We start from the raw sequence: 19,498 nt of genomic DNA, 5'->3' as shown, positions 1-19,498 counted from the left end.
GTCAGAAGAGCCCAAGTCCTTAATTTTCATCAGAACCCATTTTTAAATGGTTTAATGCTGCCTCTGATTGTCAAGTGCTAAAATATGAATCTTCACACTTGTGAGTCACTGGTGTAACTAAACTGTGACTTTGGCATCAGAGAGTTTCCTGGGAGTAATGCTAGCTGGGGCCATGAAAACATCTGAGTCACGATTTCCAGTGTAATTCTAGCCCACCTTTGTCAAAACTTAACAAACTCCCACGTTCTCCCTCTTTGCCTCACCAGCAACCCCCAGAAGCTCCCTTTGGTGGTGACTGGGTGGTTGACAGCTTGATTTTGGGCTTTTTGTCAGAGTGAAAATTACTCACTGCTCCTGCCTCTTCTGACAGCATCACTGCTGGCTTCCATAAAGGCATTAAAATACATGTCTTCCTCAGATAGGCAAATTCCTCTTGACAGCACATCCTCAACCAGTGGATGTACAGGTGAGTGGAAATAGGAACAGGTACAGTTTAGCTTCAGGTCTTAGTCCTGATAGCTGTGAACACCTTGTGTCTCACACTCCCCCAGCTAGATGTGTGATGCAAAGGGCTGTAGCTACAGCCGTAGCTGGACATTTTTAGAAGCAATGTCTGGCTGTAAATAAGAAAAGATGGAAGATCTAAATCAGTAGACCAAATATATTGTCTCTGGTGTCAGGGTAATGAGCTAACTACTCATTTTCTCCCAGTAACAGGGAAGAAAATGAGGGGATATTTTCTCACATTGAAAGAAACAATAAAATCATCTTTCTTCCATGCTCTGCAAATTTAGGAAAAAAATCATCAGTAAAGTTGAAGGAAATGGTTTTCCTTTCTTTTGATTTTCTTAAGTTTCAGCTTCTGGAGTCTTCTTGGATTACCTTAGTTGGGGAGAGAGCTATCTAGGCTTTGTGATGGGTTTTTCTTTTCCTTAGAGGTGTGGAAAATGAACCATAAGCAGGAAGGAGATAGGAAGTCTAGGTGTAAGAAGGTGGATATTGTCCTCATAATGGCCTGCTAAATATCACAATTGGGATGCAGCACATGCTTAGCTGCGCACAGTTTCTCCAGAAAATAATTTTTTTCTGGAACAACTGCTGTTAGCAGAAACTGGAACTGAAGCCCTGAGGTCCTGCCTGGCAGCAGAGGAAGCTGCAGTCCACAATCTCCTTGGGAGCCATGGTGCTTCTGGCCCAGGAGGCATTACCAAGAGCAGACAACAGCACCCCATTTTCCCACTCCTTCCAGCAAATCACAAGTCCTTCAAGGGGTTACTCACCCAGATGCTTTCACTAGCTCTTGCTGGAAGTTTTACCTTTGGAAAGGTGGATTTGATATGTTCACTCTCTTGACTGGCACTCACGTGTTCAGGCTCTGTTTTTTGGCAGGGCTGTGGCTGCAGCCTGGCAAATTAACGTTCCTATCAAGTATGAAAATTAGGGAGGAAAATGCTTTTGAAATACCTTCTCCCCTCAACTGAAGTTATGTAATTGTCATTAGCAATTGTAGAATTAGTCACTGTCTATGTTACAAAATTATAATGAGCCTAATCTCTCCCACTTTCTGTCCAGCAAGTCTGGCATAGTACCAAATCTATTAAAAAAAAATTGCGCAGTTTTGGTTATCACTAATAGTGTTTTCAACAGAGCCTGAAAATTAATTGTGCTGCTTTCAGAAATAAACCAGCAATAATAAACTTCAACTCTCCTGGAGGCCCTTCTGAAGGATTCAGCCCCAGTACTGTTATTTTGGTTTGGGTTTTGAAGAATGAGTAACTAAAGACATCAATCTAAAATTACAGTCAGATAAGAGAATTCACTATAAAATAGTTCACAGAGTTATCTTCATCTGACAAAGAGTTATGTACAGTCTTGATGACTTCAATTACACCATGCATGGGTACAGAGATCTGGTTTTGCAATACTAAACATAAGGACCAAAGGGTTCAATAAAACTTTCTCCAAGAGCAATTTCTGAGGAACACAGACAAGCCTGTTAATTGACTAGTTTCTTGCTTGCACTGAGGTCTCCAGTGGTCTAAATAAATGTTTTCCTTCCTTTCTAGGGATGGCACTTAATTTTTTAATTTTGAGTTTTTTTGGTTGGGCTTTTATTTGGTACTCAACTGCTTGCTTTAGGTCAGTCAATTAATTAATTTTAAAAGCACACAATAAACAAACCCTCACAAACAACAGAATATCTAAAAGGAACAGTTATTCTGGGAGACACCTTTAACATTTTCCATGGTCTGACATCTACACAATGAATGGGCAAAGTACGCAAGTAAATATTTTTTATTAATGCTGAACAAAATTGATGTCTAACATCAAAACATTTATTTCTTTGCAAGGGCTAGCCATACATCAGAATTGTACTTTGTGTTTTGATTGATGACAAATTCTACAATAAATAGCTTAATAACACAATAAAATTTGTTGCACAACTAAAATGACCCCAAAAGTTGATTCTGTATAGGTTGCAAGTGAAGTTAATCAAAATCTTCTGTGGACTTCACGTGGGCCCCCGAATTTGCTAGAGAGTTAAAAATCTTCGGGTGGAGATGCTGGCATTTGGCTACAATCAAAAGTGGTGTAGAGCACGTGGAGACCAGTGGCAGCGGCTTTACCTCACATGGGGTTAGAGATTTGCTTTTCAGACTAGGATGAAAAAATTAAGAGGGAGTATTTATTCCTCCGAACCTTTCTCCTTGCTTAGCACTGAGATCTGCATGAGAAAATATGCCTGCTTCCAGTGCTATTGGTAAAAAAGTAAGTTATGCTCGATGTCTTGGCTGATGCTTGTCTACAGAAGTGCCTTCGTGTGTGGCTGTACCACTGGTACCTAGGCAGCCTCCTTGGGGAGATACTTGCATTTGAATGGTCCTAACTTGGTTTTGAAAATAATGTTTCTCTGAAGAGAATGAAGAGATGCACTTATGTCTTCAGTTGTTTGTTTGCTGGCTGTTGTTTGCAAGACTAGCTTAGTAAGGAAGTGGAATTCGGGTCGTTTTACTTGGGCAGTAATAACCCCCAGGACTTCTACCAGCTTTTTCTGTCTTCAAAGTCCTGTGCAAATACAGGCTGATTAATCACACTGATGAGCACCCGATGCTTGTTGGGGAAGAAAGCGTTTTGTTTGAAAAAAAGACAGAAAAAACCAAGGTAATGAGCCATTAAAAACACAATATCCATTTGCTCCCCCACTGTCAAAACAGACTGAAGCTTCAAATAACTTATAGGCACACCCAAATCTGCATATATTGGTGATTCAAGGAGTTTTGTTCCCTCTCCCGGTGCTTTCAATCTCAGTTAATTTTTCTTATTGTCCTTACATTTCCTAGCATCTGAAAACTTCAAGGGTGTAGAGAAAAAAACAGCTGAGGAATTCAACTTCTTTTCTACCTGGCTGTTAAGGTAATCACCACGCTGTTGTTTCGAGAGGACAGCCAGACGGGCTGGAACAATAGCAGCGTGTATAAACTTTCCCCATTCACCTCAAAGGGCTTCAGTTCTAACACCTCATTAAGATGGTTTAAATGCTAAAGCTGCCGTTTCGTTGTTGATTATCATATCAGAAACCTTCACCTAACGTACTTAATTAGTACAGCTACAAGCCCTGGCATGTCTTCATGGAGGAGCAGGTTTCAAGTTTAAGCTATCTAAAGACTGGAATCGCAAGTCAAGTGCTCCTTAAGGCTGGTGGTCCACAGCTGGCTTTGTTAATGCTTGTAGGCTTTCTCTCTTTTCTACTTTTCTTTTGTCATTCTTGTTCCATAGACATAATGTTGATTTAGCCCATGTTGAATTTGTACCCACTTAGCATTAAGATCACAGCTGCAAGATCCCTGCAAGAGGTAGTAGTAGATGTTTTCCTGCAATTCGGTGTGATATATAATTTTGAAGAGTGAATTTCTTCCTCTATCTTTCCTTCCAAAGACTCATTGTAATAGGCATTGCTAACTTCCTCCTCTGCATCTTGTTAGTGCGATTCAAGCTCAGTTAAAATGAGGTGTTATTGGCATGACAAGCTACCAAGTGTCACCAAAATGTTAGGGAGAAAAGAATCATGCTGCTGTGAGCATGAACCAATGGCAAGTACTTCGTATGCAACCATCAAAATTATAAAAACGTACAACCATCAATTAGAAAAAGGAGGGATGACAAATGAAAGGTCCAGGAGCTGAGTCCTAGTTGGTCCCACCTCTGTGGATTTGCTGGGAACCAACCTGAGGCAGCTCGCGTGAGCGCTGAACTGTGCCAAGCACTGCTGGGATGTCAGGTGGCTGGGGAAGGGATGTGTCTGAGCAAGGAAACACCTGTACTGTAGTTTGTGAATTCCCTAAATTGCAGTCAAATGCCATCGGTGTGAGCTACAAATACCTAGCTAAGGCAGTTTAGGAGACTGAAATTCATTAGTTGTCTTTAAATAAGCAGATGGACAGATAAGATCTTTACCACACTCAATTTGCCTGTCCTATAGGCACTTTCTTTCTGGATACCCTGATCATTTGCATTTTTACAAACCAGCACATCTAAGGTAGCATCTGGATGCTGTCTGAGAGAAACTATATTCCAGATTTTTACCACAATAGCTTGCCCTTTTGGTCCCTTGCATCCCGAAATGGTTTCGTTTGCATTTAAATATGCATAGCATGTTACCTCTGCCTGCAAATGGCACTTAACTGAAATTCAAACAAAGCTCCTCTAGCTCAGAGTCCCTGCACTTCTCATTGCTGAAGAAAGGATGGATATTTTGAGATGCTTCACTGCCAGTGTTGGAGGTCAGTGGGCTCCGTGGACTTATGTTTGAGCAAGACCATTCTTACTCTTTGTATCACAGTGACAGGCACAGGTGAGCAGTCATTTCCTGCTGTGACTGAGTTCATTCACGTTTGCCTAATCCCAGTTTGACCGTGCCAGCTCCTGCCTAGGCTGCAGCTTGAAACAATGGTTTAGCACAGCTTCTGGAGGTTGTGCTCCAGCAGAAGGTTTTCCTCATCTACAGGTACTGTGGTCACCTGTTGTTAGCACTGGCCAGTTTATCTCGCATAAACAGAAAGTCATTCTATTCAATCTAATTGTCAGCTTGTCTGTTGACTCTGCTAACAAACAAAATGGTGTCAGTTACCAAGAATATTTTTAGGGGGAGAAGTGGAAGGGCGAGGAACGAGGCAGATTTATGAGGTTCTATACATGGATCAGTATCTCTCTGACACTCTACAAAACCAGAGCTTAAAATACAAATTGTCTTTTGTGTAGCTGCTTTCTTACAGTGGAAGATTTCTTAGTGACTAGGTTATCTCATCTTTCTCTTCCCACAGGGACCATGTCAACCAACCCCAAAAGAAATAAGCTAGCTGTTGTCGTGGTCTTACAGTGATCTTTTCCATTTTTCTGCCTCACAATGACAGACTCTGGGCTGGAGTTTAAGCAATGAAGCACACATGAATGATTTCACATGGCTGTGAAAGCTTGTAGCATGTGCCACTGACATGACTCTCCTTTGAATCGAGTAATGTGGTAGCTGCATTGCTGAAATGAGCTCTGCTGAACTTTTTATCTTCCTCCTTGAAAATGTTCCTCCCCTTGTCTACATTCTAGTTTCTTTGCACTGTAGGATATATTTTTACGTTCTGAATTCAAGAAGTAAAAGAGTTCAGTAGGAAAAGCTTACTGCAAGCATAAAGCAAATTCAGAAAAGGCCCAGACAAACCAAGAAATTTTGTTTGTTTGCTCATCTGTTGTCATACATGTTGGAGTTCACAGCAGATGTTGAGGAATAACCCAGGAGGATTTTTCTTAAGACTTTATATGTTTTCACTCAACTGTCACAGATTTTGAAAGAGCGTTAAAAAGGAATGAGCCCTTTGAAATACGAGTTTCATAATGAATTTTTCTAGGACAGACCCCAAGTATGGTAAAACCTTGCTTAGGTTTGTTCCTAGCCATTAACGCATTAGGTACAAATTTCTAATCCTCACTCGTGTTGGGGACCATGTCTGTAATACCTTGTTTGACTAGAAGTGGTCCTTAGGTGACTCAGTATTCAGCATATGACTAAGAGTTAGAGTCAGGTCCCCAAACACTGAGGAAATAATTTAGTATTCATTACATGTCAGTTGTGTGCACAACCATAATTGAATTAAAAATTATCAACTGCTAGTCCTGCAAGAAGAAGAGCTTCCACTGTGTAGGTGATTTTTAAGGAATTTCTTCTCTCATGGGGAGTGGCCATTTCCCCATGCGCTAACATGTGGTTTTCTAATCTGAAAAGAAAAGCTGCTCCAGAAAGATTCAGACTACCACATTAGTTTATAACCTGAGAACAAAGCAGGAAGTAGAGACCCGTATAAAGCATAGGAAAAGGTTTAGGGTACATCTTTTAAGATAGAGAATGTAATTAAGTACTAGTTCCTTTTATAGAAATGGTTTGTTAAGGGAAGGAGTAAGTCAGGGGAGGAGAAAGATCTTTACATCGCACATTTTTAAAATAATGGTTTCTTGTAAAAGAGAGGAGAGGACTCAATTTACAAAGAAACAAAAGAGAAACTAGAGTGAGCAACAAGATGGGGAGGAAGGAGAGCTTTGTGGTTGTAACACTCAACAAGGACCAGCTCAGTAGATCTGGGTTCACTTCCTTGGTCTCCCAGAGGTTTCTCGTCTTTGATCAAATCACATCTTTGTACTTCTGTTCTCTCTGTGAGAAACAGTGGAACACTTCATTTTGGCTGAAATCTCTCCTGGGCTGAGCTTCTTCTTCACCTATGTGTGCCTGTTACACATAGCTGTTATTTTACAAATAATACATCTTAATATCCTTAAAAAGTTTTGATGAACTTGGCACATGCTTTTGTAGAATTCTTGTAATAGACTGCTGTTTGATAATCCAGTAACTACCTCATGATGTCATTTTTCCTAAGCCCTCAGTACAAGTCTCTCATGAAAGTGGAGAACTTCTACAGAAGCAGATAAGGAAATACAGAGGAAGCACAATTACAAACACATCAGCAAATATATCCAGTTTTTGCAAGGTAGGGTTCATTTATTCTTCTCCTGTACCTCCTGGAGTAGTTTTTCTAGGTACCAATCAAGTCTTATCATTATAAGAGCTGCAGCTTAGCCTTGCACCTGTTAAGGTGTAGAAAGGGAAAGCAACACCTTCCATTAGTGAACAGGAACTGAAGCACAGGCTGAATTCAAACTCACATTGCTGGGAACTTAGCAAAAAGCCCAGGAATAAGCATAACTCTCCTCAGTCTGTGCATTACTTTACTCCATAAAAATTTACTTCAGCTCACCTAACTTAAGATGAAAAAAAACAGATGCAGTAGAAAATCCTGGTAAATGGTGGAAGGAATATCTCACACTAACATCTAAATCACCATCATCTAGATGAAACATCTGTTTTTCCACTGAATATGCAAAGAACCTCAATGGGATGTTCAAAATTATGTAAGTAATGTTTATATTATTTAATTTTTTTGTTGTATAATTATTTCTTCCTCAGAAACAATCTTTGCTACAGAGAAGTAGTGTTAATTGCCACAATTTTGACTTAAACATTGATGGTATTAATTCTCTTTTGATAATTGAAATAGATGTTATAACTAGATAATTTGTCAAATCCCACCTAAGAGATATTCTGAACTTAGGATAGTGAAAGAAAGTGAAGGAAAAAACCTTGAAATACTTGATTTTTTTCCCCTATGAATCCTAAAATACTCTCTTATGTAAGTTGGAAATTTTAAACATGTGGCTGATTGTGTGAAACTGCTTTAAAATTCATTAATCATTAACAAAAATAGGGTGGCAGGAAAAATGTAAGAGTGAGAGAAACAGGATTTGACCTGATGTTACCAATATCAGGGGATAAAACCCCAGAAATTTAGCTGTGTGCCATGCACTGTCTCACACATCCACTGAGTTCCATAGAGCTCTCTTGGTTTTAAGGGAGTCTAGTGCTGATAATTCCCATTTTCTGTTTATTTATTTGCTTTTCTTACAATTATTTATCTAAGCTGCAGTACCCCTGCTATCAGAAGCATTTACTTTCATTTTCACTTCATGGCATTTTGAACTAGGCATTTAAAGTGTCTGAATCACTGCAGGTACATGTGGATTGCTTTCAGTAGTGTGTAGCTGCTCCATTAAAGGAAGGAAAAAAAAAGGTGCTATAGTTTTGTATCTTGGTGTATCCCTTGATGTAGTTTTTCATCTTCCACCAGACTGGTTTCACTGTTGTTGATATCCCTATGCAAAATATAAGAAAAAATAAGCTCACAGTGGAAATAATGGCATTAAATAGAAATAATTCTTGTAAATGGAGAAAATTCCTGATGATGGATACCTAAAATATTTTGTTTCTTGAAACAGAAAACTGATTATTTTTTTTAAAAAAAGCTAAGGAAAAGCAGAAAGCAAAAACTGGGGGAAGGAACAATGAAAATTGGGCAGCACTCTATATACTTACATGTATAATATATTTCCAATGAGTGTAACTTTAGGTGTTAGTTAAGAAAAGAGTTAATAAAATAGCACAACTCCACTTTATGTTTAATACAGATAATTTAATGCTTTATTCAACAGAGGTTTTTCTAAATAATGCTGATTATTAAAGCAATAGGCAGTAAGATAGCACACTCATCTCTATATTGATACTACAAAGCAAGAGTCAGCCTAAAACATTTTAGCTTCAATGACTTTTTGTCTACCCTCAATCCCTTTAGGTGACAGCACTTTCTGCAGCCTGTGTTTGTGTTTCAGCACAGCCTGGAAAGAAATAGCTCTTTGAATGCATTTCTGATAGTTCATCTCTGACTGTATCTCTAACACGATGCATTTGCTGCTGCTTCTAACTGAAAACCCTTCTCCAGATGCTATATAATGTTTATAAACAACATGCCTTTCATTTTTTAATAACCAATCTCCCAGTTGTCCCAAGTGTAGCTTCATAGTGCAGCTAACCATGTGCATCTGTGACCTTGCTCTGGGCACTGAGCTCAATGTAGGAATAGTCACATTAAAAATCCCAGACAAACAAGTTGCTCTTCCTTGGTATTGTTTGCTCCTGTGGGGTTTATCCCATGTTTCCCAGCCCTGGAAGAACGTGGTCTGCTCTGGGAGACTACAAACTGGTCTAAACAAACTGGTCTAAAACATGCCTGGTGTTGACCTAAGGGGAAAGTCATGGAGCACCAGGAGAACTGTTGGCATTCCAGTGGATTGACAGGCAGTTTTGCTGCAAAGTGAGCAGGTTGTTAACTTGAGTGAGAAGAATGAAATCAAACTTTATGTTCTTCAGTGGCATTGCTAGCTGAAAACTCCAAAAACATAGCTAAGATCAGGTCACAGGTTTCTGTGTGTTAATGGGGCTGCATGGGGGACAATGGTGGAGCACTAGACTTGTTTAGCTCTGCAACCAAAACATGTAAATAGTGGCCAGCAAAACTCCTGAATTGTGAACTTAAAGCATTTTCTGCCCCCGCAGAATACTACCACAACAAAACCAGCAAATCCACATGGTTGTACTAAAGACATGAGGAAGATAAAAGGGAAAATAAAATTACTCTACAAGCACTGCCACATAATTGTTCTAGAGAAAACACTGTGTCACTGCTTGCTTAATTTAAGAGACAAAAGACCAGACCAAAACCTTTGGACTCTGGATCACGTAATCCAATGCTTTGCATTCTCTGTTGCTAACGTTGACTTATTTTGTTTTATTTCTAAACATGTTTCTGATACAGTTTCTGTAACAAGCATGAACCTGATTTCAGGGGTTTTTTTTTTTAAGAACTGTGTTAATCAAAGGCTATTAATAAGTCTGTATTTTATAGGATCTCATTCCAAAGGACAGTAAATCCAGTCACAGGGTTTCTAGTACAAGTGTTGTGCTCACTCTGCAAGGTTTAATTTTTTTCAAAGAAGTGGTGAAGGTAACCTCATCCTGGCAGGCTCTACACATTTATTGTCTGTCATGGTGTGAGGAATCACAGCCAGCATCTACAGCAATGTACCTTTAATCTTGGAATCCTTTGAATTTGATGGAAAAAGGATATGGATATGTACAACTGGTGGGGACTAGCTGGTGATTTTTAAGACCACACTATATTATGGAGTTATTATTTCATTTGTCCACATCCTGTATATCACAATGTGTTGTTTATGTGTCCATATAGAAGGTTTCTATTCAGCTGGAACTATTCTGGTTTAAGCCAAGATATTAATTTTAACAGATGTAGTTAAAAACATTTAAATTATATAGATCCTGCCTTAAGGAAGGGATATTTTATGTAGATAGAAAATTATGAGAAGCAAATTTGTCTCCAAATACAGCATAAGCATACCCCCCACTAGAATATTGTACACCATTCTTCTGCCTGCTTCTGAATGCAAAGGAGGCTGGGGAAAGCACCTCCCAGTGAAGCACTTGTAAATCAATTTTTAAACACAAGAAAAATCAAGAGCTACTTTGTTGTCGTATGTGTAGATATATATATATATAAGTCTTTAACCTAACAAACAAACAAAAAGATTCAGTAACTGAAAAGGAAAGCTAAGTAAATTCATGCTAGGAATAAGATGTACTGATGAGTTGGTTATCATTGTCAGGAGAATAAATGATTGGTGGAAACCACTGGCAGCAGTTGTAGAATTTCAACTTGGTGTTTTTATAACAAGGCAAGATGTTTCTTTAGAAGATTTGTTTAATCACATAAGTGGTCCTGGGGTCAATTTAGGTGCAACTCTGTGAGACTGTGAGTAATATATATATAAATATTATATAGCATCTTGTCAGCTGGATAAATAACCTTATACTAATTTTTGTATAGTATGGGACTGTGCACAGACAGGGTTTTAGTCAGTTTGGTTGCATTGCTGAAAAGACCTCACGACACTTACTTCAGTGAGGGATTTGACCCATGTCCCTCTGCAGTTCTGCCACAACTGAATCCAAATTCTTATCTACATCATGGAAACTTAAACTGCTGGATCAACTCTGGCTGGCAAGACAGATATTTAGTATGGTCCTGTTTGTGTAGCTGTGAGTGTTTGAAGACCCTGTGAATAATAGGGTAAAAGTAGGAATCAACATCTAATCTATTTGATTGACAGATGTATCTCAATTTGGTGTGACAGTATACAGGCCCATTCCTGGTCATTTTGCTCTCACTGATCCCTTGGAATTGCCTTCTGCTTTGACAGGAATGTGCCATTGTAACCTAGGGCATCCCGGTGTACACAGCCTATGTGGAGCTGCATCCCCATAGGCACTGTATTGGCCAGGATACTGACTGTGCCTCACCTCTGGCCTGAGCCATATAGACAGATTAGGGCCTATAGTTTGTCTCTGGGATAGAAATATTTTGACTTCATCTGCACCAAGGTCTTGCCTACTGATGTGGGTAAATTGATCAACACAAAATGTTGTGTAATGAGGAACAAGGAAAACTCAGATGTTTGAGCTCGGCAGTGAAAAGAGGGCAAATTTTATTTCCAGGGAGTAGCTCAAAATAGAAGTGAGACTATGCTGCTTATCTTGGCTGTGTCATTGCCCACTGCTGTGCCTCGAGCAGCTGAAAGTACAGGTCCTTAATGCACGCTGAGGACTTCTCTTCATGGCTTCTCAATCACCTTGTTCTTTCTGTTCCATACAAGACAAAGTGAGCATTATTCTTATTTTATGATACTTTGTGTGCCTTGACAAAGCAAACTCCTGGAAAAGGCCATGGAGATAGAAAATTACAATAATCGTGCCTGGAGAAGACGAAAGTGTGAATAAGACTTTCAGCAGAAGTGTGACTGAGACAGTGTTGAATATAGGGCAATATAGTGAAACTGTTAATAAGCAGATTTACAAAGACAGGAAATGTGAGAAACAAAGGTAAGCTCAGGATCAAAAAGAGCAGATGGATTTCTTTCTTCAGATACAAAACAGCATCAAACTCTTAAAATTGCCAGCACACAAGTTAATGACTTTCCCACAGTGGCCACCATTAGAGTGAAATGGAAAATATAAGTGAGATTAATAATAAGATTATTAAGATTCAAAACAAGGCAAGCAGAATCTTCTTAAATTAATATACAGTTAATGGATACATACCTGTATGTAATAGATATTAACAAAGACTTCTGAGCAATTAGAGAGTAGAAAGTTTCACTAACGCAGCAGAGGACCTCTACAGAGGATTTGGTGTCCTAAGACAAGAGGCATTTTCTAAAAGCTTCCTGCTTGGCTCTGTTTCCTGGATTTTAAAATATCATTGTATTTTCTGATCACTTTGCACTGCTTCAGGTCACAGTGAAGCTGCTGTAGTGTCTAGTGGTTCTACAAGGGCAGCCTGCAGCTTCAGCAGCAGAGACATCAAAGCCCTGTGCTTGGAATTATGCCAGCATGGCTTTGTGTGCAGGAGTGTAGTTGCCTGCATAAGGTCCCAATACAATCAGTACAGCATTTTTTTTCTGTAGGATCAGTTTCCCAGTCTATTTCATTACCATGCTTTACAAACAGTGGGAATCAGGTGGTTGAGGAAAGTTGTGGAGCAGTATTTCTGAGTTTCTAGTCTTTGCTGAAGCAATTGCTTCTCCCAGCCTCCTTACATTTCTAGTGGATGTTTGTTATAAGGCCTTTGATGTGGTCCCCTAAAACATCCTTCTTTCTAAATTAGAGAGAGATGGATTTGGTGGGTGGATTGTTTTGTGCACGAGGAATTGGTTGGATGGTCTCATCCACAGGGCAATAGTCAACATCTCAGTGTCCAGATACAGATATGTGGGTCCAAATGGTATCCCTCAGGCATCTGTATAGGAACCAGTGTGGTTTAATAGCTTCATCAATGACACAGACAATGGGATCAAGTGTTCGCTTAACAAGTTAGCCCACAGCATCAAGGTGAGTGGTACTTTTGACATTCCTGAGGGACAGAGTGCCATCCAGAGGGACCTGAAAAAGCATGAGAAACAGGTCTATGTGAATCTTACAAGGTTCGAGGCTGAGTGCAGGATCCTGCACTTGGGTCAAGGCAGGCTCTGGTATCAACACAGGCTGGAGAATGAACACATTGAGAGCAGCACTCCTGAGGACTTGGGGGATTGGTGGATGAAGAGCTGGATATGATCCTGTAGTGCTGTGCTCACAGCTGAGAAGGCCACCCATGTCCTTTACTGTATCTAAAACAGCATGGCCAGCAGGACAGGGGAGAGGATTCTGCCTCTCCACTTGAGTGAGATCCCACCTGGAACACTGCAGCCAGCTCTGAGGCCCCCAATATAAGGACATGGATATGCTGAAGTGAGTCCACAAAGATGATCAGGGGCTGGAGTACCTTTGCTATGAAGGCAGGCTGACACAGTCAGGGCTGTTCAGCCTGGAGAAGAGAAGGCTCCAGGGAGACCTCATTCCAGACTACCAGTACTTAAACGAGACCTTTAAGAAAGATGGGGAGAGAAACTTTTTATCTGGGCCTGTTGTAATAAGACAAGGCACAATGGTTTTAAACTAAAAGAGTGCCAATTTAGACTAAATATTAGGAACGTGTTTTTTATGGTGAGGGCAGTGAAACACTGGAACAGGTTGCCCGGAGAGATGGTGGATGCCACATCCCTGGAGGCTTTCAAGGCCAGGTATCACGGGCCTCTCAGTAACCTTATCTAGTTGAAGATACTCCAGCTCATTGCCAGGTGGTTGGAATTGGTGACCTGTAAAGGTCCCTTCCAACCTGAACTGTTCTATTTTTCTGCGTCTAACCAGGAACTTTTTTCATCTAGCAGCAATGCTACCCCTATATTCAGCAGCAATGCTACCCGTATATTCAGGTCAACCAAAGCTGATATGTAGCTAGTTTAATAGGCCAAAGTGGTGCTTTAGGATCTGGCTTATAAGGGGATCAGATGGCTCAGAAAACAGTGTTGTGTTATGGACTATTGCAAACAAAACCTGCCCTGGTTACCTAAGCTGCCCAATGTCTGTCATTATTCTCAGAGAGGGATCTGTTCCCCAAGGGTCCTTTTAACTGTGGTCATGGTTTGGCTATTAAATTGCACTAATTGGTTAGGATATGAAACACTCCTGGGATACCTCAGATTTCCTTTAACAGGGGATTGAATGTGGAAAAAGATTCAGAAGACAGTCATTACAAAATTAAGTTGTATGTGATATTGGAGATTGCTTTTACTCTCTGAGTTTCACCTGTCAAGGTTGGGAGTTTGACAGTCACATTTTCCTATTTTCAATACATTTTTCCCTCCCCTGTGTGAAGCCACATGAATGGTGGGCAAAGCCAACGGAGCAGCCAGGGTGGGAGAACTTGAATTTGTCGGTACACAAAGCACTGCCAGATGCATGCACAAATGGAAACCTTGCTTCTAAGAGTCCCCCCTGCTGAGGCTTATATTCAGTATTGCCTTTTATTGCCATGAATACAGAGTTGCCTGATAGAAAGTGAGCTTTAGGTTTTCACAGCACTTTTTTTTTTCAAGTGGCTTGGGTGGAGATCACAGAGGAAGTATGTGACCCCCTTCAACCTTGATACCACAAAGTATCAACCAAGATAAAACCTAAAAAGGGCCATGCCAAGCTTCCCCAAGATTCTCATACAGAACAAGACTTTCAAATTTAGAAAAGGGACTTTCAGCTCGGAAAGGGATGAATGAGGAGCATTGCTCCACCACAGCCCTTTCCACCCCCATATCTACCCGAGCAAGGAGACACAAAGCAGTCCTTGAGGTCCCAGAGCTTTAGTATATCAGAGGAAGAGTGAGTGAATTGTGGTTGGACAGAGTAAGAATGAGACAAACCTACAAGGGTGTTGTACAAATTATGTTTGCCTTTGAGTTTAATCATAATGCTGTAGAACCTGTAGAGAACTAACTTGAAGAAACATTTCTTTTGAAAGAGGCAAGGAAAGGCCAGTACTTTGCTGGGGTCAGCGCAAGCTGGGCAGCACCATTTCCCACAGATACCCCTCAAAATATTGTTATTTGAGACACAACTCCATACCTACCCAAACCAGAGATATTTTTCAGTATTCTTGCTGCAGGCTCCTGATCTTGGGGGCAGAAGGGACCTGTCGTGCTTTTGGAAGTCTTCCAAGCTGCAGCATTCCCACAGGTAAGGTGTACCAAACTTTGCTTTGTGTGGACATACTGAGAACAGATATATAAATATGTATTTTCTGATTCCCTAGGTTGGATTCTTTCCCCTACGGATTTCTGGCAACAATATCTTAGAATGACTATAACAAAAAAAAAAAGATATTAAAATATATATCAAGTGGCAACTACTTGAGAAGAAAATACTTAAAGTGAGGGCAAACTCCAGGCTTGTTCCTGGAGGTCTCCCTTTGGAAGCCTCCTTTCTTACTTGAGCATAAAAACAAGGGCAGTCTGGTAACCAAGGCTTTGTAGCTGGTCCTGAATTCATACAAACCCCTGAATGCAAAGCAGCATTGTATTTTTGTATTGTATGGTTTATACCTGGACCAGTGGCATATCACCTCCCAATTCCTTCTAAATTGTCTTTCATCAGTTTCCCATCAGTTTATCAGTTATTTCTGCACCATAGATGTGGGATATGCACCCTGAGCCAACAGGCAAATAGAAATGCTGCTTCCTGTTGAGTTTAGCTCAGCTATGGTAAGTATGACCACAAAAATGTCTGCATTCTACACTAAAATAGTAACATTGAGTTTCCTATCTAACCCACAGAAGCCAGGAAATTCATAACCTATTCTAGGTTAAACATAAAAAGGGGATTGTAAAAAAATATTTTAAAAAATAATAATAAGAAAGAGGCACTACAAATACCAGTATTGCAAGGTCAGGACAGAATTTTAGATAAATTTTATTAACAATAACTAAGGAGGGTGGAGGGGAGGAGGAAGCATTCCCAATAGCTATCCCTGAAAGCTACAAGATAGTCCCAGGGCTGGACTGGGGCACCCCAGGGGAAGGCTGGGACAGTTTTGCTCACTAAACTCTTAACAAGGCACCGTCAACACTTAGCTCCCACTTCTGTCTGTTATTTGTTTGGTTTTGACATTTTGTTGTTACAAGAGCTTAAAGAATTTTTTTCTGTCTTTCCAATTCTTTCTGTGGGTCTGTTGACAGCCTTTGGTGCATACACATTTCCATTGTTTTCTCTGCTTAAGCACTTAGTCAGATTTGCCCATTTGTTTGTGGGTTTTTCAACTGGCAACAAAAAAGATAATTTTAATATATTTTTTAACATAGGAAAATGTGATGCAAAACCACAAACATCGGGGGGATTCAGGGACAGGTGTAGTGACTAGGAGTGCAGTTAAGTTTTTGACATGGCCTAGATTTCAGCTGTTTCTCTGTTCTTTAAGTGTTGCTTTAGAGTATGAACAACAGGGAAGATAGTGATTGATTTCCACATTCTAATTGTAAATAATGAACAAACTTCAGTAGAGCTGAGCAGGAAAAGTATGATGCAGGAGAGAAAAGAGGCCCTCTCTTTCCAGCAGAGGTGGAGATTTCCATGAGGGTGGCCCTTCCAGCTCAGTACCTCCCACAGGTTTCACTGGGAGTGCTGAGCTGTCCTTGGACTGATCCTGTATAGCACTGCTGGGCTTGTGTTTTGGGGAGGAACAGTGCCTGGAAACACCTGCCAGTGCCAGTTAGATAGTGTTGGGTGAATGTGAGATGATCTCGGAATAAAACCTACACAAGTTGGCTGAACTGGCTGTGAGAGAGAACTTTGGCCTGCATCTCCTTTGGCTTGTGCAGCTGCAGCCCCCACCTGATCTGCCCCTTAGAAAGGAGCAGCTCACCATCACATGGGTCCCCTGCATGCAGGGACTCTGAAGAAAGTATTCCATCATGGTTTCCTCAGTGGAATATCTTCAGTGGGTGACACTGAGGTCGTAGGAGGTCAAAGAGTATCTTACCCAGAGATTTTTGGCAAAAGTGACACCAGGGCTTTGGGACAGTGGCAGAGGCACGCAGCAGATTGAGAACAGTGACCACTTTATTGTATGAAGATGACTGCACTGCCAGGATGACTGAGCGTGCCCTGAATTGTCTTGCCTTTGTTTGCTGGTTCTCAGACTGTGCAGAGCTCAGACAGGCCAGGGCATTGAGCCTCTGGGGTCTGTGATTTCTTAGTCGTGACGAGCTCTCCATACTGATACTAGATGAGAGCATGGAGAAAATCCATCCCTTTAATACAGGTATATGCATCTTTTTGGGTGTTGTTGCCTTTGTGAGCATATATTAGGCATAAATAAACTCAACACAAATTTAGGGGCACCTCTAGTAACACACATTTCATTTTATAGCTGGTTTTCTATCATGTTAGATAAATATTGTGGGGAAAATACAGACATATGCCAAAATGAATGTTCTGTTTGGACTTGTACATGCTGAAATAAAACCACATAGACAACCACATCCATTAGCTAAAATGTGCAGAAGAAATTGCCACAGAAGCAACTGATCTCTGTGCAAGAGTGCTGGCTCTGTGCCTACCAGCACACAACACGAAGTGAAGAGGGCATAAGCAGCAGAAGTACCAGGGGCGTACACAGTCATACATTCCTCTTTTTAACCTCAGTAACCTCTTTTCTCCCACTCATACCTCCACCCTCACCCTGAACACCCAATGAGTATATGAAATAAAAACCATATTTGTTAGTTATATAGTTCATAATGACTAATGGAGACTTTGTTGAATAAAGTAGTGGGGTTTTATTTTTTTTAATTTGTGGTACAAGTACATTAAAAATTACTCACAAGCTGCAAATGGGGACTGTTTGAACCTAATTTGAAATTAAATTTATGTCAATGGGTGAGCCAAAATACACTTGAAATCAATTTTAATAAGTGGAATTTTAGTCTGAATGGCTGTAAGATACATTATGTTAAATGAGAGCTCAGATATAGTGTGGGAGACTAGTTCTTGGAATGAGAGTGGGCAGAGAGTGGGACAAATTGGGGGAAAAAGTAATTCAACAAAAAGAACACTTTTTTAAAAATCAGTGAAATCATGGACAGAAATATACAGTCCTTTTAGGTGAATTGTTCATTTATGTTTGTGCAAAAGCACCATGATTTTTCTTTTACATGTTGCTATCTTTTTTTTTCATATAAATAATAATCAATATTCCTTGGAAAAAAGTATAAAAGTAGTGATGAGAAATTGCTGAAACAGCTTCAGATTTTTTGTTTGACTTCCCCTCCCTCCCCACCAAACAATTTTTTTCCCAGTTGGTTTTGACTTTTTGCTATTGATAAATTTGGCAAAATCATCTGTGTGGGCTATTTAATTAGTATGAGTGAATATGGATCTGCTTGATTTGCTTTTAGTCCTCAAAAAAAAACCAAAACCAAAACAAAACCACAAAAAAATAAACAAACCCCCTCCCCCCCCCAAAAAAAGCAAAAAAAACCCCAAAAAAACCTCCCAAACCAGCCAAGAACCTGAGCTTGTCATCAAATGACATGATTTTAGCATACAAATCTTTAAATCTTTAGTGGAGGTGACACATTCATAAGACATGATAATCTGTACAGGCTGACCACGCTTAAAGTCAGCATACACTGATTGTGATATACAGACTCTTATCATCTAAGTTGCTCATTTCCAAATTTAGTTTCATTATCTAAGTACATTGCATTTGTCTCTAAAACAGTGCTTCGATTAATGGTAAATCATAGAAAAGTTAACATTTGCTTCTAGTACTTCATAGTGAAGTGAAAAATTGCCCCTTGTCTGAAGCCTTTACCACAGGGGCCATTAGCTGTGTTCTTTGAACTCCTAAAAATGTTGATTTTCTTGTGTACTGACTGAACATTTCATTCAATTTAAAGTCTTTCTTTGGAGGACTTCCTCCTGGTCTGGAAGTGGAAACATTGATGTATGTTGAGAAAGAGTGTTCTCACAGTGTTTCCTGCCTCTCTTGCAGCTACAGCTCACATCGTAGAGATCGTATGTGTTCTCTTCTTCGGGCTTCATGTGTTGTTTAGAAGTTGTGAGAGATTGGGGTAGCCCGTTGAACAAGCGCCCTCGTACTCAGCCAGGCCAGCCTTAAACTCCTAATCCCATCAGCCCTGATCATCACATCTTCATAGTTAGGTGAGAGAAGAGCAAATGTTTTTCTACATAGTAAAAACATTGTGTCCTTCTGCTGCCTTTTTTTTTTTTTTTTTGAAAGGAAATTCTGGCAGGGAAGGGAGGTAGGATAGGGACTGCAAGCCTCATAAACAAGTGCAACCAGAGGAGTTTGCATTGCACTTTTCAATATTACAGTGGTAAATGCAGTACATTAATTGCACAGACCTAATGGCACCCAACTGAAGAGCTCTGGTTGTCAAATTGGCTTTGATTAAAAAGTGATCTTAGGTTCTTACATACCACTTTGAGGTGTTGGCCTGGAGAGCACAGTGATCAGCTATGTGTTCATCAGCTTTTGAGGCTCCGAGTCACGTTTTCATTTATTCTTCAGATGCTGGGCTGATCTGGAAATAGTCAGCATTTCTG

General features: G+C 40.2%; 1 long non-coding RNA gene across 1 annotated transcript in view; it reads left to right on the top strand.

The window, feature by feature from the left end:
• The window catches only part of LOC135297494 (uncharacterized), a 179,614-nt gene that overhangs the window by 119,330 nt on the left and 40,786 nt on the right, over nt 1-19,498 (top strand). The window contains exon 9 of the long non-coding RNA XR_010359476.1: nt 6,921-7,031. This is a non-coding gene — a long non-coding RNA (uncharacterized LOC135297494). The remainder of the gene's footprint in view (nt 1-6,920; nt 7,032-19,498) is intronic.

The sequence above is a fragment of the Passer domesticus genome, chromosome 1, assembly GCF_036417665.1.
Source record: "Passer domesticus isolate bPasDom1 chromosome 1, bPasDom1.hap1, whole genome shotgun sequence".
Taxonomy (NCBI): domain Eukaryota; kingdom Metazoa; phylum Chordata; class Aves; order Passeriformes; family Passeridae; genus Passer; species Passer domesticus.
Note: the sequence above shows the minus strand (reverse complement) of the source record. Positions and strands in the feature narration are given on the sequence as shown.